This window comes from Leucoraja erinacea, chromosome 11 (assembly GCF_028641065.1).
Source record: "Leucoraja erinacea ecotype New England chromosome 11, Leri_hhj_1, whole genome shotgun sequence".
In the NCBI taxonomy this organism is placed as follows: Eukaryota; Metazoa; Chordata; class Chondrichthyes; order Rajiformes; family Rajidae; genus Leucoraja; species Leucoraja erinaceus.
The window spans coordinates 26,159,327-26,185,981 of NC_073387.1; the positions used below are offsets into that span (position 1 = coordinate 26,159,327).

At 42.2% G+C, this 26,655-nt stretch overlaps 1 long non-coding RNA gene across 3 annotated transcripts; it reads left to right on the top strand.

Annotated features, from left to right (window-relative positions):
* The first annotated feature begins 8,068 nt into the window (after positions 1 to 8,068).
* On the top strand, positions 8,069 to 24,928 carry LOC129701616 (uncharacterized). 3 transcript variants are annotated; one of them, XR_008724220.1, is made up of 3 exons: positions 8,069 to 10,793; positions 12,050 to 15,174; positions 23,393 to 24,928. It is a non-coding gene; the product is annotated as an uncharacterized LOC129701616 (long non-coding RNA). The 3 variants fall into 3 exon arrangements; XR_008724222.1 differs by lacking the exon at positions 23,393 to 24,928 and having other exon boundaries at positions 8,069 to 10,429; positions 10,571 to 10,793; positions 12,050 to 15,661; XR_008724221.1 differs by lacking the exon at positions 23,393 to 24,928 and having other exon boundaries at positions 9,157 to 10,793; positions 12,050 to 12,547; positions 13,585 to 15,660.
* Positions 24,929 to 26,655: the final 1,727 nt, after the last annotated feature.

Sequence of the window (26,655 nt, forward strand, 5' to 3'; positions counted from 1 at the left end):
TCTTCCAGAATTTAAGTATAAGCTTTTTTCCCCATTATTAGCCCATAATTAAATAGATTCTTTTGAAACACATTTAGTTCACGGCTACCTTCCATTGTTCCAAAGATAATCCATTCAGGTTTTGGTATCAGTTTTATTTTTAATAATTTTGTGAAGATTTCAGAAATTTCAGACCAGAATATTTGAATTTTTATACAAAAAGCAAATAAGTGCGCTATAGTAGCTTCTTGAGATCGGCATTCATCACAAATAGGTGAGATGTTAGGAAAAAGTTTACTTATTTTGGTTTTTGAATAGTATAATCTGTGTAAGATTTTGAATTGAATTAGAGTGTATTTTACGTTAATCGAGCATTTATGCACATTTTGTAAATGTTTATCCCACCTCTCTTTTGAAATTTTTATAGCTAGAACTTGTTCCCAGTCTCATCTAATGATGGTATTTCTATATTTAAAATGATGTTATACAAGTATGATATTAAGTTTGCTGATTCAGCCTTTGTCTTCATTGCTTCATCCAGTAAATCTGGTGGCATATTATAATAATCTTGTGTATATTTTTTCAGATAGTCAGATATTTGAAAATATTTAAAGTAGTGGTTATTTCTCAAATTATATTTTAATTGTAATTGTTGGAATGATAATAATTTTCCATTTTCATACGTCTCCGAGCATTTTAATTCCTATTCTGTCCCATTGTGTAAATGATTTATCTATAATAGAGGGTTTAAACGACGGGTTATTAACTATTGGAGATAACAGAGATAGATTTCTTAATTTTAGGTCATGTTTTATTTGTTTCCAGGTTCTAATTGTACTGTGTATAATTGGATTTTTATTATAATTTGTGTTATTCAAGTTATTCAAGAGGAGGATCGCTCAAATGGTGGTTCTTTGTCCCAAACATTATGGAAGGGCACTGTAGCTGGGCGCACACTGTACAAAAGACACAAGGAACTACAGATGCTGGTTTACAAAAAATATAAGGCACTGGAGCAACTCAGCAGGACAGGCGACATTGCTGAAAGACATGGACAGGTGACGTTTCAGGTTGGGACCCTTCAAAAAGCTACAACAACATCCTTGCTTTAAAGGATAGATGTGATTAAAATATATCTACATCCCCTAAGCTAAAAAGGATACAATTTCTCCCAGAAATGTGGAAAATTCCCCCTCCTAAGCTAATTAACACTCCATTCAACTCTCAATAACATTAATTGCTTTCAAATGTAATCAATAACCAAAACCTGAATTTCACAACCATGAGGAGAGTGACTTCCCTTGACATTACTCCATCAATTGTATTATCAAGGAGCTCTGGTAAAATTGGAAGTCATGGAAATCAAGCAAAAACCTGGTGGAGAATGGCTGCAGAAGAGCAATCACTTCCCATCGAGAAAAAACTCTCGGGGCTTACGTGTCAACCGTCTTTCTGTCAGTTCCATACATTGGGAACTTTATTTTTCTCTCTGAGAAATAATTTCAATTTAAAATGATCAGACTGAAGGGTTTCGGCCCGAAACGTTGCCTATTTCCTTCGTTCCATAGATGCTGCTGCACCCACTGAGTTTCTCCAGCATTTTTGTGTACCGATAGCTTGCTGGTAGCTGCCCAATCAGCTTAAGTACATAGATATATTGAAAGAATCATCGCTTCGCAAGTTTGATCACAACATTACTGATCTAAATTACAAAGGTTTCTGTCACACAGATACTGGGAAGAAGGGGAAGAAAAGCAACACAAACCGGAATGTAAAAACAGGAGATTTCAAATTTTGTCATGACGAACATCTATCGATGGATTAAAATCTACAACAATAAAGGCCTAGGAGAAATTAGTCCCCTGAAATAGCATATTAACAGTTGGTCAAAGAAACTGAAAGAAGGAGGTTTTTGTATCTGTCTCATGCTTGTTTTATTAAAGTATACCAGAAAGGTTAGACTAACTGTATATATAGAATGTACCTTATGTTCGTACATATAGACATGTCCAAAGCCCCCTGCTCCAAAGTGTTCCTTTAGATCCCAAGGCCCACTTGTCTGAACCTGCCTAAAGGGGGGCTTCTCCATTCTCGGTCAGAATCTTCAACACTGAAATTACAAAAATACTAACTTATCATTGAAGCCTTATAAGAAATTTAAATCACAAATAAAACAAACAAAATTAATTGAAACACTGCCCAATACAGTTTCTACTTCAACCTTTCTTTCTCAACTGCATTTCTAACAGTAAATGGCAAAGATTAAGGCTGCAAGTGAGAATAGCAGTGGAACCTTAACTCAAGTCAGGGGAAAATAAAATGATGATCCACAGAATTGTGGTCTTCAAACAGCCCACATGTATTGTTGATTTTCCCCTATGCAGTGAATATTCATTTCCCATGAAAAGTAAGAGTAAGATCTTGAGTTCACTTATGGAAAAATGTTTGGCTACAGGTCAAGACCCTTTTTCCGACTGAGAGTCAGGGAAGAGGGAAACTAGAGATATGGAAGGGATGGTTCATTATTGGCTGAAGGGAAGGTATCAACGAAGCATGCGAACAGTAAAATTAATCAGGAGGACAGTGCTGGGATTGAAACAGGCATAGGTGGAGATTAGGTATTCTGCCCTGAATAATTAACATATTTTTCCAGAGATGCTCTCTGACCTGTTGAGGTACTCCAGCTTTTTGTGTCTATCTTCTGCCTTTTAAAAATATCTGCTGTTTTGCACACCATTTATTTACCACTACAAAGTACAATAACAGAGTTAAGAGCTGGTGGAAGCAGCACCAGGAAGGGGGCGTGAAAGAGGTGATTGGTTCAGGAAGACAGACACTAAATGCTGGAGAAACTCAGCAGGACAGGCAGCATCTCTGGAGAGAAGGAATGGATGACACTTCGGGTCAAGACCCTTCTTCTGACTGGGAGTCAGGGGAGAGGGAAACTAGAGATATGGAAGGGATGGTTCATTATTGGCTGAAGGGAAGGTATCAACGACGCATACGAACAGTAAATTTAATCAGGAGGACAGTGCTGGGATTGAAGCTGGAATACTGACGGATAAGCCTGAAGGAGGACATGCAAACTCCACACACACAGATCAAAACAGATGATGATCAAGCAAATGTAGAATCGTTCATTGTTTGCTGTGGGGAAGGTGACAACTATACATACAATCAGTAAAGACGTTGAAGATCGAGATCTTGACTCGAAACGTCACCCAATCCTTCTCTCCAGAGATGCTGCCTGTCCCGCTGAGTTACTCAAGCTTTTTGTGTCTATCTTCGGTTTAAACCAGCATCTGCATTTCCTTCTGAAACAATCAGTTAAAGTAACCAGGGGGACAGTTAAACTAGTTAGAGAATTAGGATGGGAGAGGGACAGAATGGGAAAGCCAGAGTTACTCAGGGATCGGCCTGAAGGAGGACATGCATCCTCCACACAGACAGCATTCCCAGGCTGGGATTGAACCCGCAACCCTGCGGCCTGAAGGTAGGTATGTTACAAAACTTACCTTCAGTGGCGCTGCAGTTCTGCCACTGACCGTGTGTGTGATTTTGGCGCCTTTGAGGGGAAGGGGGGGAGGTGGGGTTAAAATGCAGTTTTCTCCTACCTGTCCTGGATTATATTTTCTCGGATTTCAAGCTTTGGCTGAACAATTGTTCCGACGGCCGTTCTGTGAATTTTTTTTTTAAATCGCCCGACAAGTTCAGCGCTGGAGTAATTTAAAAATCAGTTTCTAAAGCCGTCAACACCGACCACGGGGACGGATTTCACGTACGGGACAGGTAAAGGAAAGCCGTTTATTTTATGTATAAAAGTGCTCCTTAAGATGCCTTTATTTCACATTTTACATTGCGAAACGGTGATTTTTTCCCCATACGAACTGGCAGTATTTTTCCTGCCGATATGGTGTTTAAATTCACCGCAACCGCAACGTTCCAAATGATCGTGTTCCAGAAAATCCCACTCGCAAGATTTAAATGGCCATTAATTTACAGGTATTAAACATTAAATTCCTTCTATTTGGCCTATAAATCCATGACAATGAGATTTAAAAATCATGTTATATTGTGAATTCTTGTGTGTATGTTATTTGGACACTTTGGCTATTTAAAAATGTTAATATTTTCTTAAGAAATGGATAGATGTTTAGATCTAGTAATTGAATTATATAATTAGCTCTATTTGGGTAACTAACTAATTATATGCTTTAATTTCAGGTCATCCAAGTAAGATTGTTTCATATTTGTTTCAGAATGCTTCAATCCATAATAACTGAAAATATCAGAAAGTTATGGGCTTTTGACTGTCCTTGATCACAGCTTTTGTGTTAGGTCAGTGGAAAAGCAATAGGGAACAATATGCTAATTTCCGAGTATGAAAATGGCCATAACGTTTTTAATACTGAAGAAAAGAAAGTGAGTTAGGTGTCAAATTAAACTTCTTTTTATGCCTTATCTGATGGGATAAATTGCAGACTTGATTTTTAAAATCTCAAAATGTTCTAACATTGCTACTGAAGGAGGACATGCAAACTTCACACAGACAGTGCCCCCAGGCTGGGATTGAACCCGAGACTCCGGCAGATCGGCCTGGAGCCGTGGGTGGTGTCCGCGGCAGGAAGGTGAGCGTCAGGTGGGGCCTTGGGGCAGAGGGGCGGGGGGGGGGGGGAGAGCCGCGCTCGCCGGACCTACCTACCTCCAGTGGGGGGGGGGGGGGGGGGGGGGGGGGGCTACCGCCGCTGCCGTCACCGTTACCGTCACCGCATCCCGTCCACAACCATCTCCCGCGCCTGCGTCATCGCCCGTCCCAGGCATGCTAGGAGTTGGAGTCCAAATCACTGCGCCTGCGCGTTCACCCTTCAGTGAAACAACGAGTTTCGACCTGTGCATTGTCCTCACTTTGTATCTTTTGTTTTTAATCGCAAGCCAGTATCTGCAGTTCCTATTGTGTAGGAAGGAACTGCAGATGCTGGTTTAAACCGAAGACATACACACAACAAGCTGGAGTTAGATAGAGCTCTAAGGGCTTTGGGGAGTCAAGGGATATGGTGAGAAGGCAGGCACGGGTTATTGATTGGGACGATCAGCCATGATCACAATGAATGGCGGTGCTGGCTCGAAGGGCTGAATGTTCTCTTCCTCCACCCATTTTCTATGTTTCTATGTAACTCAGCAGGTCAGGCAGCATCTCTGGAGAGAAGGAATGGGTATTTTTTCTGGTCGAGACCCCATGAGTCTGAAAGCAAAGATACTAGATCTTTGGTCTGAAGAAGGGTCTCGGTCTCGACCCGAAACATCATCCATTCCGTCTCTCCAGAGATGCTGTCTGGCCTGCTGAGTTACTCCAGCGTTTTGTGTCTACCATCTGTAGTTCCTATTGATATGTCTTCGTCATTTTGTTCATGTTTTGACCAGAGGAAGAGACTGAAGATGTTGGTTTACGATTAAAAAAAAGACACAAAGTTCAGACAATGCACACATGCGTACATTGAAACTCATTGTTTCAATTAGTTGGTTCAACCAGCACCTGCATTTCATATTGATGTTTATTTATCATTTCGTTCATGTTTTGACCAAATGAAAGAACTGCAGATGCTGGTTTACACCTGACCACGTCTCGACCCGAAACGTCATCCATTCCTTCCATCCAGAGATCCTGCCAGTCCCGCTGAGTTACTCCAGCATTGTGTGTCTTATAGCGGGAACTCACAATGAGTTTCAGTGTTTGTTTGTGTGCATTTGTATTTTTTTTGTTAATCGTAAACCAACATCTGCGATTCCTACTGATTTTTCTTCATTATTTCGTTCATGTTTTAAGCAAAGGAAGGAACTGCAGATGTTGGAACTGCACAAAATGCTGGAGCAACTCAACGGGACACGCAGCATCTCTGGAGAGAAGGAATGGGTGACGTTTCGGGTCGAGACCCGTTGCTGTCTGTTCCGATGAGCTACTCCAGCTTTTCGTGTCTATCTTCGGTGTAAACCAGTATCTACAGTTCCTATTGGTGTTTCTTCGTCATTTCGTTCATGTTTTGAACAAAGGAAGGAACTGCAGATGCTGATTTACTCAATGATGCAGGGGTTTACTTTTTTTAAAATAGAACAATTGCAAAATCTGAAGCAGAAGGGTGAGCATGCACAAAAACACTGTTCAGCAGCCCATTAGGAGAAATACAAATCGACTTTTCTTACTATTATTGCCCTTCAGGATTAGAAAAAAACCAAGACTTTCAAATAAGATTTTCATCATATGTACCTATCCGTATTTGTACAGGTGGCAATAGGCTTGACGACGTATAATTTGCCTAATATTGTTTCGTTCGACGATAAAAAAAAAAAACAAAGCTTGGAAATAAGAAAAGGACGACAGGCAAAAAGGATACCTGCGAGACTGAAATACTGAGAGGATAATTTAAAGACTGCAGATGCTGGAAACTGGAGCAACGCAAAAGTTGTTCCAGGAACGTCAGCGGGCAGCATCTGTGGAGGCAAAAGGATAGTCGATGTTTTGGGCTAAGATTCTGCATCAGGAGATCGTTCAGTTAGATTGCTCATAGAATCCATTACAGGCTTCTGTCAGCTGAACTAGCACAAACCAACTCTGCACAAAGTGCTGGTGGAACAATACGTCAGCAGCATTTGTGGAGGGAATGGACCAGCGATATTTTGAGTTAGGACCCTTCACACCATGTGAATCTCTCAGTCTGATGTATTTTCGAACACATAATGGCGACACTATTGTAACATCGATAACGTGCCCTTCAGACTAACTGTAGTTATAATGTTATGTCTTGCTTACCTTTCAATATCTAGGCGAGTGGAAACAATGTTGTATAGTAGCAATACTCCACGAATGTTTCATCTTTAAGTATCAATAGAGTATCTCTCATATCTATGTAGGAAAGAACTGCAGATGCTGGTTTAAATCGAAGTTAGACACAAAATGCTGGAGTGACTCGGCGGGACAGGTAGCAGCTCTGGAGAGAAGGAATGGGTGACGTTTCTGGTCGAGACCCTTCTTCAGACTGACCAGAAACGTCACCCTTCTCTTCTCTCCAGAGATGCTGCCTGTCCCGCTGAGTTCACATGCTGTTGCATAGGATCCGTCCCTCAGTAGCCTGTGGTAGTACGATTCTGGGTTGCAGTCCTCTCCCTCAGAGTGCGGTGCCGTGACAACAACAACCAACCCCCTCGCTGGACCTTCTTGGTAAACAGTTACAGAGTCAGACATAGATAGGAAAGTCTCCTTAACGACCAAGAAGCCTTTTCTCAGTGAGTTTCACTTGTCCCAGACCCTTCAAAGCTTTTCTATCTATCCGCCTGTCCAAATGTATTTTAAATGTTGTTGTTAAAAGAAGGGAAGACAACTGTCTCATCCGCACCTCAGCCAACTCAAGTGTAAGCTGCGATTGGCGAAGGGGCAGAAGCTGTGCATCTGATCGGGCGGGCTTTTTTCAAGGGCAAGAAAGGACTGGTTGAGGTAAAAGAGGAAAGAATTAAAGGGATCTGGGGAACAATATGTTTTCCTCATCGGAGGCGGTGGGTACATGGAATGAAATGCTAGAGGAAGTGATAGAGGTGGGTACAATTACAACTTTCAAAAGGTTTTTGGGTGTGTTCTCAGATTGGAAAGGTTTAGATGGATGTGGGCAAAATACAGTTTAACACAAGAGACTAGGTTGGATCGGCACCTTGGTCAACAGGCGTGAATTAGACTGAGGGAGGGGGGGGGGGGCGTCTGTGCTGTGGAAATCTGTAAGATATGTGTATTAAATTAAAAAAAAAGATGTTATGCATAAAACACATAATACAGGTAATATGTTACATGAATACATAACTGTGTCATCAAATCAATATGTTAGCACTGAGATATGTTGACAACATATAAGGCTCCTGACAACGAACATTAAAGGCGCACATTTTATTTTCTGAATAACAATGACAAGATTTAATGTAGAAATTATATTTTACTCAACGTTTTTTAAAAATTCAAATATTTATCAATCGAAGTATTTGATTACTCGACGTGTCTTTTTTACTCGAGATAGCTTTATAGATTGTGAGTTTTTTTTACTTGGGGAGTTTTTACTCGAGGTGTGTTTTTTAGTCGAGGCGGGCTTTTTATTCGTTTTTTTTACTCGACGTATATTTTGTAACGGTGAGTTTTTTTTACTCGAGGTGTGATTTTTACTTGGGGCGGGCTTTTTACTCGTTTTTATATACTCCAGATATATTTTGTAATTCGGTGGGATATTTACTCGAGGTGTGTTTTTTAACTCAAGCCAGAGTCGAGGTTAGTTTTTTACCCGTGGGATATTTTATTCGAGTTGCTTTTTTTTTTACACGAGTCGAGATGGGGTTTTTTTTACTTGAGGCGGGCTTTTAAACTCGTTTCTTTTGATCGATGTTTTTCTGCTTTTTTACTCGGTGTGATTTTTAGTTGAGGTGTGTTTTTAATCGAGGCGGGCTTTTTACTCCTGTTATTTTTTATTAGAAGTATAATTTTAGTCGAGGCGGGCTTTTTACTCTTTTTCTTCCCGAGGTGTGTTTTTTATTTGAACTTTTTTTTAGTCGAGGTGGGCTTTTTACTCGTGGTTTCCTTTTGCTCGAGGTATTTTAACTCGGTATGCTTTTAACGTGTGTTTTGTACTCGAGATGTATTTTTTTTAGTCAAGGCGGGCATTTTATTGATGGTTTCTTTTAACTTGAGATAGGGGTTGAACCCGAGCTGTGCTTTTTGCTCGTTTTTTTCACTCGTTAGTTGTTTTACTCAAGGTGTTTTTGTAACTGGGCGGTAGTTGTTTAGTCGGGGTGGGTGTTTAGGCGGGCTGGTTGTTTACTGGAGCAGGTTGTTTACATGGGGGGTTGTCCACTCGAGCTGTACTTGCGACGCGCGCCGGCTTCGGACACTTTCTCCGCCACGGTTTCCCGCTCAAAAAACCGTCTTGCTAATTGGACGAAGTCCGAAGTCCGATCAGCGCTGGGGGCGGGTGCAGCGAGTGTTTAAAAGGCGGACGGGTCCGGCTCCCGCCTCCAGTCACGGAGCCGCTCGAGTGACGAAACATCGTGGTCGCCAGCTCCCATTGCCAGCACATGTACCTCGTTAGTTGTTTTTTCGTGGTATGGTTTATTTTTAACTCGATGTGCTTTTTATTCCAGTTACATTTTTTACTTTAGGCGGGCTTTTTACGAGATATGTTTTTTTTTTAACACGGTAGGAATTTTATTCGAGGTGTGATTTTTAGTCGAGGCGGCTTTTTTACGTTATTTTTTCCCCCCCTCAAATGTGTTTTTTTTTGTCGAAGCCAGCTTTGTACTGGAGATGGGCGTTTGCTTCGTCGAGGCGGGCTTTTTACTCGTGCTTTTTTTAACCCACGGTTTAAAAAATATTTTGCTATGTGTTTTGTAACTCGATGTACTTTTTATTCGAGGCTTGTTTCTCAGTAAGGTGGGAATTTGACTCGTTCTTTGTGACTCGGAGCGTCCGTTTTTTAACTCGAGGTGTGGTTTTTTTTACTAGAGGTGGGGTTTTTAATCTGTTTATTTTATCTCCTAGTATATTTTATCTCCTAATTATTTTACTCGGTATGTTGTTTACCTCAAGGTGGGTTTTTTTAGTCGTGTTCGTGTTTTTTAGTCGAGGCGAGCTTTTTACTCGTGATTTCTATTTACTCGACATGCGTTTTTAACTCGTATGTTTTTACTTGACCTGTACTTTCTCCTCAAGTTGGCTGTTTTACTCGAGGAGTTTTTGTAACTTGAGTCGGGTGGTTGTTTAGGCGGGGCAGGTTGCTTACTGGGAGCAGATTGTTTACTGGAGCAGATTGTTTACATGAGGGGTTGTCCACTGGTGCTGTACTTGTGGCGGGCGCGGGTTTCGCCGACAGCGGAAAGTTTCTCCGCTTCGATTTGTCGCTCAAAATCCCCCTCGTGTTCATTGGACGAAGCCCGAGGACCCTTCAGCGTTGGTCACTCTTGTTTTTACTCGAGGTATATATTGTTTTAAACTCTATGTTCTTTTTACTCGAGCTCAGTCTTACTTTAGGCGGGCTTTTTACTCGTTTTTTTAAATCCAAGACATGTTTTTTTAACTCGGGTGTGATTTTTAGTCGAGGCTGACTTATAATTTTTAGTTGCAATCAGCATTTTATTGGAGATGGATGTTTATTTCGTCGAGGCGGGATTTTTATAAGTGTTTTTTTAACTATCGGTATTTTATTTTATGTTTTTAGTCGAGGCGGACTTTTTTTTACTGGTGAGGACTTGAATCTGCGCTCCGTCAAAGCCGCGAGTCACCGTTTTACCCGAAGACGTTGGCGCGTCTACAAGCTTACCCCGCCTGGTCCAACCATTGCTCTTGAAAGTGCAGCTGAATGTAAGGTGCAGGAATACACCTTTGATCCCGCAGGCAGGAGATAGTAATCATCTGAGACCGACTACCTAGGTGAGTCTGATAACACTTGGAGAATCGTGTTGTGTTGACGGGTGTTACGATGAATTCCTACACGATTAGGCGATGGATCGAATGTCTGATCAGTAGCTAAAAACTGTTTCTTTGCAATGGCTATGATGGTAATTTTGACAGAAGGACAAGGAGCGTCACATAAAGCCAGCGAATATCCGATAATGAAGCCTCCTTGCCAGAGATGGGAACCCCCACCAGCGACTCAATATTGGCTAAAATAAAGTGAAAGGACTCAAATGGAAAGAAAAGACCCACCCAGGAAAAAAGCAAGAACAGTAAAACTGATGCAGCTTATCTCTGGGAAAAGTCGAGACATATGGAGACAACATCAATGGGGAACCAGGTTGGACATCTTTCTTATTCATTGGTCTACTCGTTGGTGACTTGCTTTTACTCGATTTATGTTTTTAACTCTATGTGCATTTTACACGATATTTTTTTTAACTTGGGGCTGGCTTTTAACGGGTTTTTTTTACTCGTATTGTGATTTTTAGTCGGAGCCAGCTTTTTACTCGATATGGGTTTTTTGGTCAAGGCGAGCTTTTTACTCTTTTTAACTCGAGTTTGTTTTATTTAATTTTTACTCGGTGTAATTTTTACTCGGGGTGTTTTGTAACTCGATGTGTTTTTTGAAGTGTTTTATAACGAGGTGATTATTTACTCGAGGCAGGCTTTTTACTCGTAGTTTATTTTAGTCGGGGTGCTTTCTTTATAATTCGAGGTGGGGTTTTGAGTCGAGGCGAGCTTTTTACTCGACATGCGTTTTTAACTCGAGATGTGTTTTTACTCTTGCGGGTTTTTTTTACTTTTTTTGACGCGTTGGATGTTTTACTCGTGGTGTGTGTAACTTTGGTCAGGGTGGTTGTTTTGTTCAGTCGGGGTGGTTTACTGGAGCAGTTTATTTACACGAGGGGGGCTTTTAAAATGTGATTTTTAGTCTAAGCCAACTTTTTATTGCTCGAGTTGGTTTTTATTCGAGGTGATTTTGTAACTGTTTAGTCGCTATGGTTTAGCCTGGTGGAGGGGGGGGGGGGGTGTTTACATGAGGGGTCGATTCTCCACGTGCTGTTCATGTAGCGCAGCGGAAACTTTCTCCACTTCGGTTTCCCGCGCAAATCCTTTCTGATTATTGAACGAAACCGGAGGACCGATCAGAGGTTTGGGGGGGGGGGGGGGGGGGGGGGGGGGGGGGGGGGTGGTGGTGGTGGTGGTGGTGGTGGGCGGGGCGGGGGGGGGGGGGGGGGGGGGGGGGTGGGGGTCACCCATGTTACACATTGGTTACTCTGGTTTTTAATCACAGTATGCTTTTTTTAAAAACGATGTGCTTTTTACTCCAGCAATTTTTTTATTATTTAACTTTAACTCTTAACTTTTTAACTCTGGCTTTTTACTCGTTTTATTTACTTGAGGTATATGTTTTTTTTTTATCTCGGTGGGATTTATTTCCTCGGATTGTATTTTTAAGTTAGGGCGGGCTTTTTACTTGTGAATTTTTCCAGCTTTTTATTGGTGATGGATGTTTGCTTAGTTGAGGTGGGCTTTTTACTCCTGCTCTTGTGTTTTTTAATTTGGTGTGATTTTTTTTTTTTTTCCTTCAAGGTGTTTTTTAGTCTGGGTGGACTTTTTACTGGTGAGGATGTGAATTTGTGCACAGTCCATGCTGTGAGCCACCGTTTTACCCGAAGGCATTGGCGCGTCTATATACTTAACCCACCTGGTCCAACCATAGCTCTTGAAAGAGCCAGCGAAGGTAAGGTGCAGGAATAAGCCTATGAGCGCATTGGCAGGGGACAGTCCTTGCCTGAGGCTGACAAACAGGGTGAGTATGATAACACTTGGAGAATTGTGTTTGTGTTGATGGGTGTGTTACAAGGGAACAGTTTAAAGGATCTGACTACTAGAATAGGAAAAAGGCTCACTCACAAATCAGATTTATTGGCAAGAGAGAATAAAAATATTTGTCTTGGTATGCGTGGGTCTGTTTTACAGCAGCACACCTCTCTGCCTCCATCTGTGGCCCTGATCGCGACTCAGCCCATTGGTGAACACTTCATACATGAACTAACTTATGGCTTCCTGGCACCATCCTTTATACAGGTAAGAAATCAGCTGTTGAAAAAACCGCCAGTAAGTCCTGGCCAATAGAGCTTCTCCCACATTCAAACTATAACCAATGGCAGGGGACTGCATCCCAGCAAGCCCCGCCGCACCCTTCTTTGGGAACAAAGCGCTATCAGCTGCAGAATTGCATGTAAAGCAATACACACAGCGCTAAAGACTTGGTGCGCAAATCAATACACGCAGAGCTACAGACTTGGCATACAAATCAATACATGCAGAGCTACAGACTTGGTGCGCAAATCAATTCACATAGCGCAAAAGACTTGGCATGCAAATCAATGCACAGAGCTACAGACTTGGTGCGCAAATCAATGCACAGAGCTACAGACTTGGTGCGCAAATCAATACACGCAGAGCTACAAACTTGGCGTACAAATCAATACATGCAGAGCTACAGACTTGGTGCGCAAATCAATTCTCATAGCGCAAAAGACTTGGCGCGCAGATCAATGCACAGAGCTACAGACTTGATGCGCAAATCAATGTACATAGAGCTACAGACTTGGTGCGTAAATCAATGCACAGAGCTACAGACTTGGTATACAAATCCATACACACAGCGCTAAAGACGGCACTCAAATCTATTCACCAGCGATGCAGACTTAGTGCGTAAAGGTAATACACGGTACTGCCAATTTGGTGTGCAAAAGTTTAAACAATGCTGTCGGCTTAATGCGCAGAAATTTAAACAAAGAGCTATCAGCTGCAGAACTTTGGTTCTAAATATAGTGTTACTGGCCACAGCACATTGGACTTTAAACACAACGCTATGGGTCAGTGACTGTTCAGGCAAAATTCTTGTATAATGGTGTTATGGTGAATTCCTGAGCTAATAGGCGATGGATCAAATGTCTTCAGTAGCTAAAAGCTGCTTCTTTGCAATGGTTGATGGTAATTTTTTTAACGTGTGAATTTTAGTCAAAGCCAGCTATTTATTGAAGATTGTTGTTTGCTTAGTTGAGGCATGCATTTTATTTGTGCTTTTTTAAACTTTTTTTACTCTTTGTCTCGAGGTGTTTTTTAGGCGAGGCGGACTTTTTACTGGTGAGGACACAAATCTGCGCACTATTCAGTCTGCGAGTCACCATCATACCCAAAGACATTGGCGCGTCTACAAGCTTATCCCACCTGGTCCAACCGTAGGTCTTGAAAGAACCACCAAAGGTAAGGTGCAGGAATAAGCCTTTGAGCCCGTTGGCAGGAGATAGTGATCACCTGCGGCCGACTACCAGGGTGAGTATGATAACACTTAAAGAATCATGCTTGTGTTGATGAGTGTAATGATGAATTCCTGTGCTAATAAGCGATGAATCAAATGTCTGATCAGTTGCCAAAAACTGCCTTTTTGCAATGGCCCTGATGATAATTTTGACAGGAGGACGAGTGTCATATAAAACCAGAGAATATCTGATAATGAAGTTTCTCCTTGCAGGGATAGGAACCCCCACCAGTGACTCAATACTGGCTAAAAGAAAGTGAAAGAGATACAAAATGGAAAGAAAAGATCCATCCAGGAAAAACAAAGAGCAAGAACATCAAAACTGATTATCTCCGGGAAAAGCCAAGAGATCACAGACCTCTGGAGATGGAGACAACATCAATGGGGAAATCTGGTTGGTCGCTCTTGATATTCTTTGGTTTACTTGTTTCTACTCATTGGTTACTTTTGTTTTTACTTGTTTTTTTTAACTTGTAGATTTTTAACTTGGGATGGGTTTTTTAATTAAAGCTAGCTTTGTACTTATGGTTTATATTACTCTGTGCGTTTGTAATTGTTTAGTCGGGGTGGGTGGCTGGTTGTTTACTGGAGCAGGTTGTTTACATGAGGGGTTGTCCACTCGTGCTGTACTTGCTGCGGGATTCGCCGACAGCAGAATCGTTCTCGGATTCGGTTTCCCGCTCAAAAATCCGTTCATACTAATTGGACGCAGCCCGAGGTCCGATCAGCGTAGGGTCCAGGTGCTGCTAGATTGACGGGCCGGGCTCCCGCCTCCAGTCATGGAGCTACATGTCCACAGGGAGCTCCGCAGTTCCAAGATCGCTCTGACAGGAGTGCAGCGTTAGGTCGCATCGCTTCCCCACCTGGTGCTGTGACATCCAGTGCTTCCAGCAATCCAACAAATTGCTCCTTCCACTCCCACAAACAGGTGATCACTCTGGACAGAAGGATGGGCCAGAGCTTGGTTGTACTAGCACTTCCTGTAGGCCAATTCAATGGTGGTTTGGGCAGTATTTGTGACAGATCGGTCAGTGCATTAGTGAAGGCAGCAATTAGCTCCTTTGTCTTACAAAGGCAGAGAGTGAGATACTTGTTCTGACAAAACTCAATTGTATTGTAGGTAATACCGTGGATTTGAATGGAAAAGCCGCGCTGCCTGGAATCCCACGAGGTGCTCCTGAGGGAGGTCATCCAAGATCTATTTGAAGAATGAGCTTGGATGTCGTAGACTCACTGAAGGCCAGTGAGCTTAACTTGGCCGGGTTGTGGACGTGATCCTGCATGTGATCGTGCACGTGATCCGTCCACGGAGAGAATTTGTCCCCTGTCCGAGAAGATGAAGTACATCTATGACCTTCCGTCGTCCAGTACAACTAAAGGTCTGGTAAGAGCTGCTGAATATTTTACTCCCTTAGTCTGCTGTTTGCATTTATTGTGTCTGGATCAGTGGTTCCCAACCTTTTTTTGGCCATGCCCCACCTAATCACCTCTAAAATCCTGATGCCCCCGCCATGTGGTGATATATAATTCTTTTCATTTAAAAAGTGAACTCCGTTTCAGCTGAAGAAGCTTAAAACGCCAATACCTTGGTTTAAACAAGCTTCAAAAGAACATGGCATCCATGAAAAACAAAAATGAAATAAACATAAGACAGTTAAAGTTCTGAGCAAGAAATTACTAAAAAATTGTAAAAAAAAAGAAAAAAATGTTAGGTGGTATTAATATAATAATAATGATAAATATGATAATAAGAGTATTCACAGGTAATAAAGAGAGAGAAAATTCTGCGACGTGCATGAAGAGCGATGGCACGGTGATTATGTAATAACTACACAATAAACACCTTTTTTACCCAAAAATATTTACTCAAAATAACATCTGAAACATAAACTACATATGTTTACCTGATGGAAAATCCTAAAAAATAAAAATCGAAAATTTGGACCCAGACCTCCTCAGTCGCGCTCAATTGCCCCCGTTACAAATCAAATTGCCCCCCTGTGGGGTGTACGCCCCACGTTGGGAACCACTGGTCTGGATGTTCTATTGCTCTATTTGTAATGCTTAATTAAGAAACATGCAAGTGTAGTTCGGATGAAGATTTGATGTTCAGACTTGGTAGCATGTGTCATAATTTATTAGTAATGGAATTGTGACAACGTAAAGTGCAGTAACAGAAATATTCAAGTTTATATTCTACTGAACACTACATCCGTCCAACTTATGGATTCAGGTGTGATTAGCATGTTTAATTTTTATTATTTCAACAAAACATTTGATACTGTCATGAAGGCTAGTGGTGATGATAAAATGACTTAAATATTTCTGGAAATCATTTAACATTAGAGACTTCATAATGCTTGCTCGCAATACATGGGACACAGTTGGTGTGTGAATGGTGTTTGATTAGAACAGTGTCTGCATCTGGTGACTGACCTGAGAGGTTTTAGGGTTGGTAATGGTCAGTAAAACCAGAGGAAAAGGTTGAGTTAGGCTTAAAGTAGGTTGTGAAGAGTTGAGTTGGAAGACATGCAGGAGTTATTAGACTCATTAAAGAGAACTGTCGCCCTAAGATTTGCTTGACCTTAAAAGCGCGGGAACATGAAGCAGAAAAGATAGGAGGTTGAAGTTCTTTGAAATCTAACAGCCAAGTGGTTGACATGCATTCTGTTTAATTGAGAGTGCTTCGGCTATTTTGATGAAGACGATTCAAATAATGAACATATGCAGAAGTGAGTAGAAATGTGCTTTTGGTTCTGAAATGTGTTGCTGGTGCAATGTGGTTCAAGAAATTGATGGTTGATGGGAAGATGTTGTCTTGAACCTGGGGAGAACAATTGTCGGCTGCTGAGTGTCTTTAAAGAGGCACCAGTGAGAGTTGCAATTTGCATTTTATTTTGTCTGGATGCCTTATTTCTCTATTTGCTTACTTACAAACCCCACAAGTGTAATTCAGACCAGTATTTGATCTTCAGGCTGTGTAGAAAGAGTCATAATTATTCTATCTAGCTGCAATGCAAAGTGAGAAATATACCTTTCTTTTGTTTACTTGTTTCTACTCATTGGTTACTTTTGTTTTTACATGAGGTGTGTGTTTTTTTAACTTGTAGGTTTTTAACTTGGGATGGGTTTTTTAATTGAAGCAAGCTTTTTACTTATGGTTTGTTTTACTCTGTTTTTGTAACTGTTTAGTCGGGGGTGGGGGGGGGGGCTAGTTGTTTACTGGAGCAGGTTGTTTACATGAGGGTTTGACCACTCGTGCTGTACTTCTCATCACTCCCCACCTAGTGCTGTGACATCCAATGCTTCCAGTGACATCCAGTGCAGCAATCCAACAAATTGCCCCTTCCACTTCCACAAACGGGTGATCACTCTGGATAGAAGGATGGGCCTGAGCTTGTTTGTACTAGCACTTCCTGTAGGTCAATTCAATGGTGGGTTGGACAGTATTTGTCATGGATCGGTCAGTGCGTAAGTGAAGGCAACAATTAGCTCTTTTGTCTTACAAAGGCAGAGAGTGAGATCATTGTTCTGATACCACTCGGGAAACAAAGAGTAGGGATTAACGGGTCCCTTTCAGAATGGCAGGCAGTGACTAATGGGGTACCGCAAGGCTCGGTGCAGGGACCGCAACTATTTACAATATACATCAATGATTTCGATGAAGGGATTCAAAGTAACATTAGCAAATTTGCAGATGACACAAAGCTGGGTGGCAGTGAGAACTGTGAGGAGGATGCTATGAGAATGCAGGGTGATGGGCAGGTTGGGGAAGCGGGCAGATGCATGGCAGATGAAATCTAATGTGGATAAATGTGAGGTTATCCACTTTGGTAGCAAAAACAGGAAGGCAGATTTCTATCTAAGTGGCGTCAAGTTAGGAAAAGGGGAAGTACATCAGTCTATGAAAGTAAGCATGCAGGTACAGCAGGCAGTGAAGAAAGCGAATGGCATGTTGGCCTCTATAACAAGAGGATTTGAATATAGGAGCAAAGAGGTCCTTCTGCAGTTGTACAAAGCCCTAGTGAGACCACACCTGGAGCATTGTGTGCAATTTTGGTCCCCTAATTTGAGGAAGGACATTCTTGCTATTGAGGGAGTGCAGCGTATGTTTACAATTCCCTGGATGACGGGACTGTCATATGCTGAGAGAATGGAGCAGCTGGGCTTGTACACTCTGGAGTTTAGATGGATGAGAAGGGATCTCATTGAAACATTTAAGATTGTTAAGGGCTTGGCACACTAGAGACAGGAAACATGTTAGATAGAAAATAGGTGCAGGAGGAGGCCATTCAGCCCTTCGAGCCAGCACCGCCATTCACTGTGATCATGGCTGATTGTCCCCTATCAATAACCCGTGCTTGCCTTCACCCCATATCCCTTGACTTCACTAGCCCCGAGAGCTCTATCTAACTCTCTCTTAAATCCATCCAGTGATTTGGCCTCCACTGCCCTCTTTGGCAGGGAATTCCATAAATTCACAACTCTGGGTGAAAATATTTTTTCTCATCTCAGTCTTAAATGACCTCCCCTTTATTCTAAGACTGCAGCCCCTGGTTCTGGACTCGCCCAACATTGGGAACATTTTACCTGCACCTAGCTTGTCCAGTCCTTTTATAATTGTATATGTTTCTATAAGATACCCCCTCATCCTTCTAAACTCCAGTGAATACAAGCCTAGTCTTTTCAATCTTTCCTCATATGACAGTCCTGCCATCCCAGGGACCAATCTCGTGAACCTACGCTGCACTGCCTCAATCATAAGGATGTCCTTCCTCAAATTAGGAGACCAAAACTGTACACAATACTCCAGATGTGGTCTCATCAGAGGCCTATACAACCGCAGAAGAAACTCTTTACTCCTATACTGAAATCCTCTTGTTATGAAGGCCAACATTCCATTAGCTTTCTTTACTGCCTGCTTTACCTGCACGCCAACTTTCAGTGACCGGTGTTCAAGGATGCCCAGGTCTCGCTGTGCCTCCCCCTTACCTAACTTAACCCCATTGAGATAATAATCTGCTCCCTTGTTTTTGCCGCCAGGTTTAAGGGGGTTTAAGGGTTTGGACAGGCTAGATGCAGGAAGATTGTTCCCAATGTTGGGGAAGTCCAGAACAAGGGGTCATAGTTTAAGGATAAGGGGGAAATCTTTTAGGACCGAGAGGAGAAAAACATTTTTCACACAGAGAGTGATGAATCTCTGGAATTCTCTGCACAGAATGTAGTTGCGGCTAGTTCATTGGCTATATTTAAGAGGGAGTTAGATGTGGCCCATGTGGCTAAAGGGATCAGGGGGGTATGGAGAGAAGGCAGGTACAGGATACTGAGTTGGAAGATCAGCCATGATCATACTGAATAGCGGTGCAGGCTCGAAGGGCCGAATGGCCTTCTCCTGCACCTATTTTCTATGTTTCTATAACCTCACATTTATCTATATTATACTGCACCTGTCCACTCACTCAACCTGTCCAGGTCACCCTGCTACCTCCTAACATTATCTTCACAGCTCACACTGCCACCCAGCTTTGTGTCATCCGCAAACCTGCTAGTGTTGCTCCTAATTCCCTCTTCCAAATCATTAATATATATGGTAAACAGTTGCGGCCCCAACACCGAGCCTTGCGGTACTCCACTCGCCCCTGCCTGCCATTCTGAAAAGGACCCGTTCACTCCTACTCTTTGCTTCCGGTTTGTCAACCAATTTTCTATCCATGTCAACACCCTACCCCCAATACCATGTGCTCTAATTTTGGTCACCAGCCTCCCGTGCGGAACCTTATCAAAGGCTTTCTGAAAGTCTAGATACACTACATCCACTGGCACCCCTTCATCCATTTTACTTTTCACATCCTCAAAAGATTCCAGAAAATTAGTCAAGCATGATTTCCCTTTCATAAATCCATGTTGACTTGGACTAATCCTTTTATTGCTATCCAAATGCCCCATTATTACTTCTTTAATAATTGACTTCAGCATCTTTCCCACCACCGGTCGGGCTAACTGGTCTGTAATTCCCTGTTTTCTCTCTTGCTCCTTTCTTGAAAAGTGGGATAACATTAGCTATCCTTCAATCCACAGGAACTGATCCTGAATATGTTGAACATTGGAAAATGATCACCAATGCGTCCACTATATCTAGAGCCACCTCCCTGAGGACCCTGGGATGCAGACCATCAGGACCCCCTTAGATCCTCTGTCCTCCAGTACATCTGGGAGATTGTTTGTGTCATCCTTAGTGAAGGAAGTGGGGGTTTTGTATTGATGTGGATAGAGAACTGGCTGGCAGACAGGAAGCAAAGAGTAGGAGTAAACAGGTCCTTTTCAGAATGGCAGGCAGTGACTAGTGGGGTACCGCAAGGCTCAGTGCTGGGACCCCTGCTATTTACAATATATGTTAATGATCTGGATGAGGGAATTGAATGCAACATCTCCAAGTTTGCGGATGACACTAAGCTGGGGGGCAGTGTTAGCTGTGAGGAGGATGCTAGGAGGCTGCAAGGTGACTTGGATAGGTTGGGTGAGTGGGCAAATGCTTGGCAGATGCAGTATAATGTGGATAAATGTGAGGTTATCCACTTTGGTGGCAAAAACAGGAAAGTAGACTATTATCTAAATGGTGGCCGATTAGGAAAAGGGGAGATGCAACAAGAACTGGATGTCATGGTACACCAGTCATTGAAAGTAGGAATGCAGGTGCAGCAGGCAGTGAAGAAAGCAAATGGTATGTTAGCATTCATAGCAAAAGGATTTGAGTATAAGATCAGGGAGGTTCTACTGCAGTTGTACAGGGGCTTGGTGAGACCACACCTAGAGTATTGCGTACAGTTTTGGTCTCCTAATCTGAGGAAAGACATTCTTGCCATAGAGGGAGTACAGAGAAGGTTCACCAGCCTGATTCCTGGGATGGCAGGACTTTCATATGAAGAAAGACTGGATAGACTCGGCTTGTACACGCTAGAATTCAGAAGATTGAGGGGGGATCGTATAGAAACTTACAAAATTCTTAAGGGGTTGGACAGGCTAGATGCAGGAAGATTATTCCCGATGTTGGGGAAGTCCAGATCTAGGGGTCACAGTTTAAGGATAAGAGGCAAGTCTTTTAGGACCGAGATGAGAAAATCATTTTTTATACAGTGGTGAATCTGTGGAATTCTCTGCCAGAGAAGGTAGTTGAGGCCAGTTCATTGGCTATATTTAAGAGGGTGTTAGATGTGGCCCTTGGGGGTATGGAGAGAAGGCAGGTACAGGATACTGAGTTGAATGATCAGCCATGATCATATTTAATGGTGGTGCAGGCTCAAAGGGCTGACTGGCCTACTCCTATGTTTCTAAGACGTATCCAAAGTACCTATTCAACTCTTCTGCCATTTCCTTGTTGCCCATAATAATTTCACCCATGTCTGCCTTCAAGGGACCCTCATTTGACTTTGCTACTCTTTTTCCCTTAACATATCTAAATAAGTTTTTACTGTCCTTTATATTCCTGGCCAGTTTCCCCTCATACTTCCAGCTGGAATTGCCCGTTTTGTTTCTTTCTGTTGTCCTATGAAAGTTTCCCAATCCTCTGGCTTCTGGCTACTCTTTGCTGCATTATACATCTTTTCTTTTAGTTTTATTCCATCCATAACTTCTCTTGTCAGCAACGGTTGCCTCCTACCCTTAGAATCTTTCTTCCTTTTTGGGATGAAATGATCCTGCATGTCCCAGATTATGCCCAGAAATTCCTGACATTACTGTTCAACCGTCATTCCTGCTAGGATCCCTTTCCAGTCTACTTTGGCCAGCTCCCCTCTCATGCCTTCACAGTCCCCTTTGTTCATCTGCATCACTGCCACTTCCGATTTAACGTTCTCCTTCTCAAATTGCGAATTAAAACTAATCATATTATGATCACTACCTCCAAGTTCCTTGGTTACTTTACCTCGAGTTCTCTTATCATATCTGGTTCATTGGACAACAGTAAATCCAGAATTGCCTATTCTCTGGTCAGCTCCATTCCAAGCTGCTCTAAGAATATCTCGGAGGCATTCTACAAACTCTCTTGGGGTCCTGAACCAACCTGATTTTCCCAGTCTACTTGCATATTGAAATCCCCCATCACCACAGTGGCATTACCTTTGTTACATGCCAGTTTTAACTCCTGCTGCAACTTACACCCTACATCCGGACTACTATTTGGGGGCCTGTAAATAACACCAATTAGTGTCTTCTTGCCTGTACAATTCATCAATTCAATCCACAGTGACTCTACCTCATCAGTCCCTATGTCTTCCCTCGCAAGGGACTGAATTCCATCCAACACCAGCAGAGCTACCCCCCCTCCTCTGCCCACCTGCCTGTCCTTTCTATAGGATGTAAGACCCTGAATATTAAGTTCCCAGGCCCGATCCTCCTGCAGCCATGTCTCAGTAATCCCCACAATGTCATATTTACCAACCTCTAACTGAGATCATCTACTTTACTTCTAATACTTTGCGCATTCATATACAATACTTTTAATTCCTTACGCATCTCACCTTTCGCATCGATACCTATTACACTTGGCCATACTCTCCTATCCCTTTCTGAGCTTCCTTTCTTGTTAATTCTGCGGTCATTAACCATCCTTTTCCCTTTAACTCCATCCTCGACTATCCCATTTGACACCCCACCCCCCCTTATTCAGTTTAAAACCACCTGTGTAGCAGTGGCAAACCTGCCTGCCAGAATGCTGGTCCCCTACCTGTTAAGATGCAATCCGTCCCTTTTGTACAGTTCCCCCTCCCTCCAAAACGGATCCCAGTGATCTAAGAATCAAAATCCCTGCCCCCTGCACCAGTTCCTCAGCCACACATTCATGTCCCGTATCACCCTGTTCCTGCTCTCGCCAGCACGAGGAACTGGAAGTAAACCGGAGATAAAAACCCTGGAGGTCCTGCTTTCAGCATTTTTCCGAGCTGTCTAAAGTCACGCTGCAGAATATTCATCCCCTTCTTTCTGACATTGTTTGTGCCGACATGCACTACCACTTCCAGCAGTTCATCTTCACCCTTGAGGATTTTCTGCACTCTGTTCGTGACATCCTGGATCCTGGCAACAGGAAGGCAGCACATCATCCTCGAATCCCATCTGTTGCCACAGAAACCCCTGTCCGTACCTCTCACAATGGAGTCTCCAACTACAACGGCGTTGCCTGACGTTGGCCTCTTTGGTTTTGGCTCAACAGCCCTTTTTGCTTCGCAAGCCAGTCCGCCGCTCAGTGTGATGACGTCTTCTGTCCCGACAGCTTCTAAGTTGGTGGAGTCCAGAACCAGGGGCTAAAGTTTAAGAATAAGGAGTAAGCCATTTAGAACGGAGATGAGGAAACACTTTTTCTCACAGAGAGTGGTGAGTCCGTGGAATTCTCTGCCTCAGAGGGCAGTGGACACAGGCTCTCTGGATACTTTCAAGGGAGAGCTAGATAGGGCTCTTAAAAATAGCAGAGTCAGGGGATATGGGGAGAAGGCAGGAACCGGGGTACTGATTGGGGATGATCAGCCATGATCACATTGAATGGCGGTGCTGGCTCGAAGGGCCGAATGGCCTACTCCTGCACCTATTGTCTATTGTCAATTGTATTGTAGGTCATACCATGGATCTGAATGGAAATCCCACAGCACTGCCTGGAACCCCACGAGGTGCTCCTTAGGGAGATAATCCGAGATCTATCTGAAGGATGAAATCAGTGCAACCGGAGCTCAGAAGTCATCGACTCACTGAAGGCCAGTGGGCTTAACCTGGCCAGGTTGTGGACGTGATCCTGCACGCGATCCTGCACGTGATCAGTCCACGGAGAGAATTTGTCCCTTGTCCGAGAAGATGAAGTACATCTACAACCTTCCTTCGTCCAGTACAACTAAAGGTCTGGTAAGAGCTGCTGAATATTTTACTCCCTTAGTCTGCTGTTTGCATTTATTGGGTCTGGATGTTCTATTTCTTTATTTGTAATGCTTAATTAAGAAACGTGCAAGTGTAGTTCAGATGAAGAATTGATGTTCAGACTTGGTATCATGTGTCATAATTTATTAGTAAATCATAGTGACAACTTAAAGTGCAGTAACAGAAATATTCAAGTTTATCTTCTACTGAGCACCACATCCCTCCTCCAACATATGGATGCTGGTGTGATTAGCATGTTTAATTTTATTATCTCAATAAAAATCATTACATACTATATAATACACATATATTGCCATATCTGAGTTACTGTGTGGAGATATGGGGTAACACCTACAAAACCAACCTACAGCCATTATGCACATTACAAAAAAGAGCAATAAGAATTATCAATAACGTTGGAGATATTGAACATACCAATTTATTATTCTTAAAGTCACATACACTGAAGTTCACTGATCTGGTTAAATTTAAGACTCCACAAATCATGTACAAAGCAAGAAATAATTTACTTCCAGGAAATATACAAAAACTGTTCATGGAAAGACAGGGTGGGTATAATTTGAGAGGGGAACATAATTAAAAAAAACTAAATGTCAGAACAACTTAAAGGTATGTGCATAGCAATCTGTAGGGTGAATTTGTGGAATCGTCTGGAACAGGAGATAAAACTTAGCACAAAAATGATTCAGTTTAAAAAGATGTACTAAAACACTTTTTTAAAAGGATATTGGGATGAGGATAGGTGATTGTGAGTGGGATATTTGTTATACTGATTGTATTGGGAAGGGTGATTATAGGTTGGTGGGTTGTATATATGACTAAGATACTGTATAGTATAAGGATTTTTTCTTTCTTTTTCTTTTTTTCTCTCTTTTTTTGTAATGGCTATGTAAATATTTGGTTAGTCTATAAAATGTAAATAATTTGGTGTACATATTAACTGCTGGTGTACATATGATGTACATATAGCTGCTAAATTTGTATAAGATAATTATAAGCAGTTGAATAAGGGGTGTGAATTAATAAGCTTTAGCTTCTTCCTGCTCCTTTTCGGCCACATACAAATTCATTTATTTATAGATATTATTTATGACACTATAAATATCCTTGTTTTGTTTTTTGTATGCAGTTTCACACTTGCTTTTTATTCTTTTATTCTGTTATAAATAATTTAAAAAATAAAAATAAAAATGAAATATTTGATGCTGTCATGAAGGCTGGTGGTGATGGTAAAATGACTGTTAAAGATTTCTGGAAATTACTAATGGAAATTTATTAGTAATGGAATTGTGACAACGTAAAGTGCAGTAACAGAAATATTCAAGTTTATATTCTACTGAACACTACATCCGTCCAACTTATGGATTCAGGTGTGATTAGCATGTTTAATTTTTATTATTTCAACAAAACATTTGATTCTGTCATGAAGGCTAGTGGTGATGATAAAATGACTTAAATATTTCTGGAAATCATTTAACATTAGAGACTTCATAACGCTTGCTCGCGTTGCATGGGACACAGTTGGTGTGTGAATGGTGTTTGATAAAAACTGTGCCTGCATCTAGTGCCTGACCTGAGAGGTTTTAGGGTTAGTAATAGTCTATGTAAAACCAGAGGAGAAGGTTGTTTGGCTTAGAAATTAGGTTGTGAAGAGGTGTTGGAAGATATGCAGGAGTTATTAGACTCATTAAAGAGAACTGTCGCCCTAAGATTTGCTTGACCTTAAAAGTGCGGGAACATGAAGCAGAGAATGTAGAGGAGGTTGAAGTTATTTGAAATCTAACAGCCAAGTGGTTGACAGATACATTCCGTTCAATTGAGAGTGCTTCGGCTATTTTGGTGAAGACGATCCAAATAATGAACATAATGCAAAAGTCAGTAGAAATGTGCTTTCGGTTCTGAAATCTGTTGCTGGTGCAATGTGGTTCAGGAAACTTGGTTGATGGGAAGATGTTGTTCTTGAACCTGGGAAGAACGATTGTCGGAGTGGTGAGTGTCTTTAAAGAGGCACCAGCGAGAGCTGCAATTAGCATTTTATTTTGTCTGGATGCCATTTTTCCATTTCCTTACATACGAACCCCGCAAGTGCAATTCAGACCAGTATTTAATCTTCAGGCTGGGTAGAAAGAGTCATAATTTATCTAGCTGCATTGCAAAGTGAGGTATAGGCCTTTGATTGAATTGTTAAAGGGAGCGAGGTTGGCTGTCGAGGGGTGAGAAATGCTGACAATGCCATCCAATAGAGGACTTGGCGGCTGAGGACAGGCACACGGTGGGTACCGGAGAGTAGATAAAGAAGAGGAGCATGTGGCAATGGCAAGTACAACAAATGCTGAAAGTGACACCTGAAAACCAAGGAATCTCTGGTAATGAAGCCGATCCTAGTCAGAGGACAAACACCCCATCCAAGTCAACACTAGACAACAGGAGGAGGAAATGAATGAGCAGGAAATACATGGGTGGAACAGCAGCATCAAAAACTACTACGGATTGTCCCTGAGAAAACCAAGACATCACAACTGACCACAGAAGTAGCTGGAGCTAACGATGATTGAGAACCGGTCTCCTCTTTGCAGTGTCATTGGATTCACCATCAGGGCAAAGCCAGGGGAAAAATGTCAAATAGCTTGACCAGCTCTGGAAGGACTCTGCTAGCAAGGCAGAATCTCCAGGAATGATGCATCTTTGGCTGAAGACGAAGCCATCACCAATTTAACACTGAGCAAAAGAAAGAACCAGTGATGACGAGGAGGAAAGGATCCAGCCAGGACTAACCAGGAGATCATGAGCATCATAACTGACACTGCTTGTTGGTGGGAAACACAAGAGAAGAAGGAAACACAAGAGAAGTGAGCAACGTGTGGCGTCCAAGAGTGGACCTGGCAGGTGAAGATGGGCCCGCGGTGGCTTCCGGAGGTTGGATGAAGACGGGCCCTCAGTGGGTGCT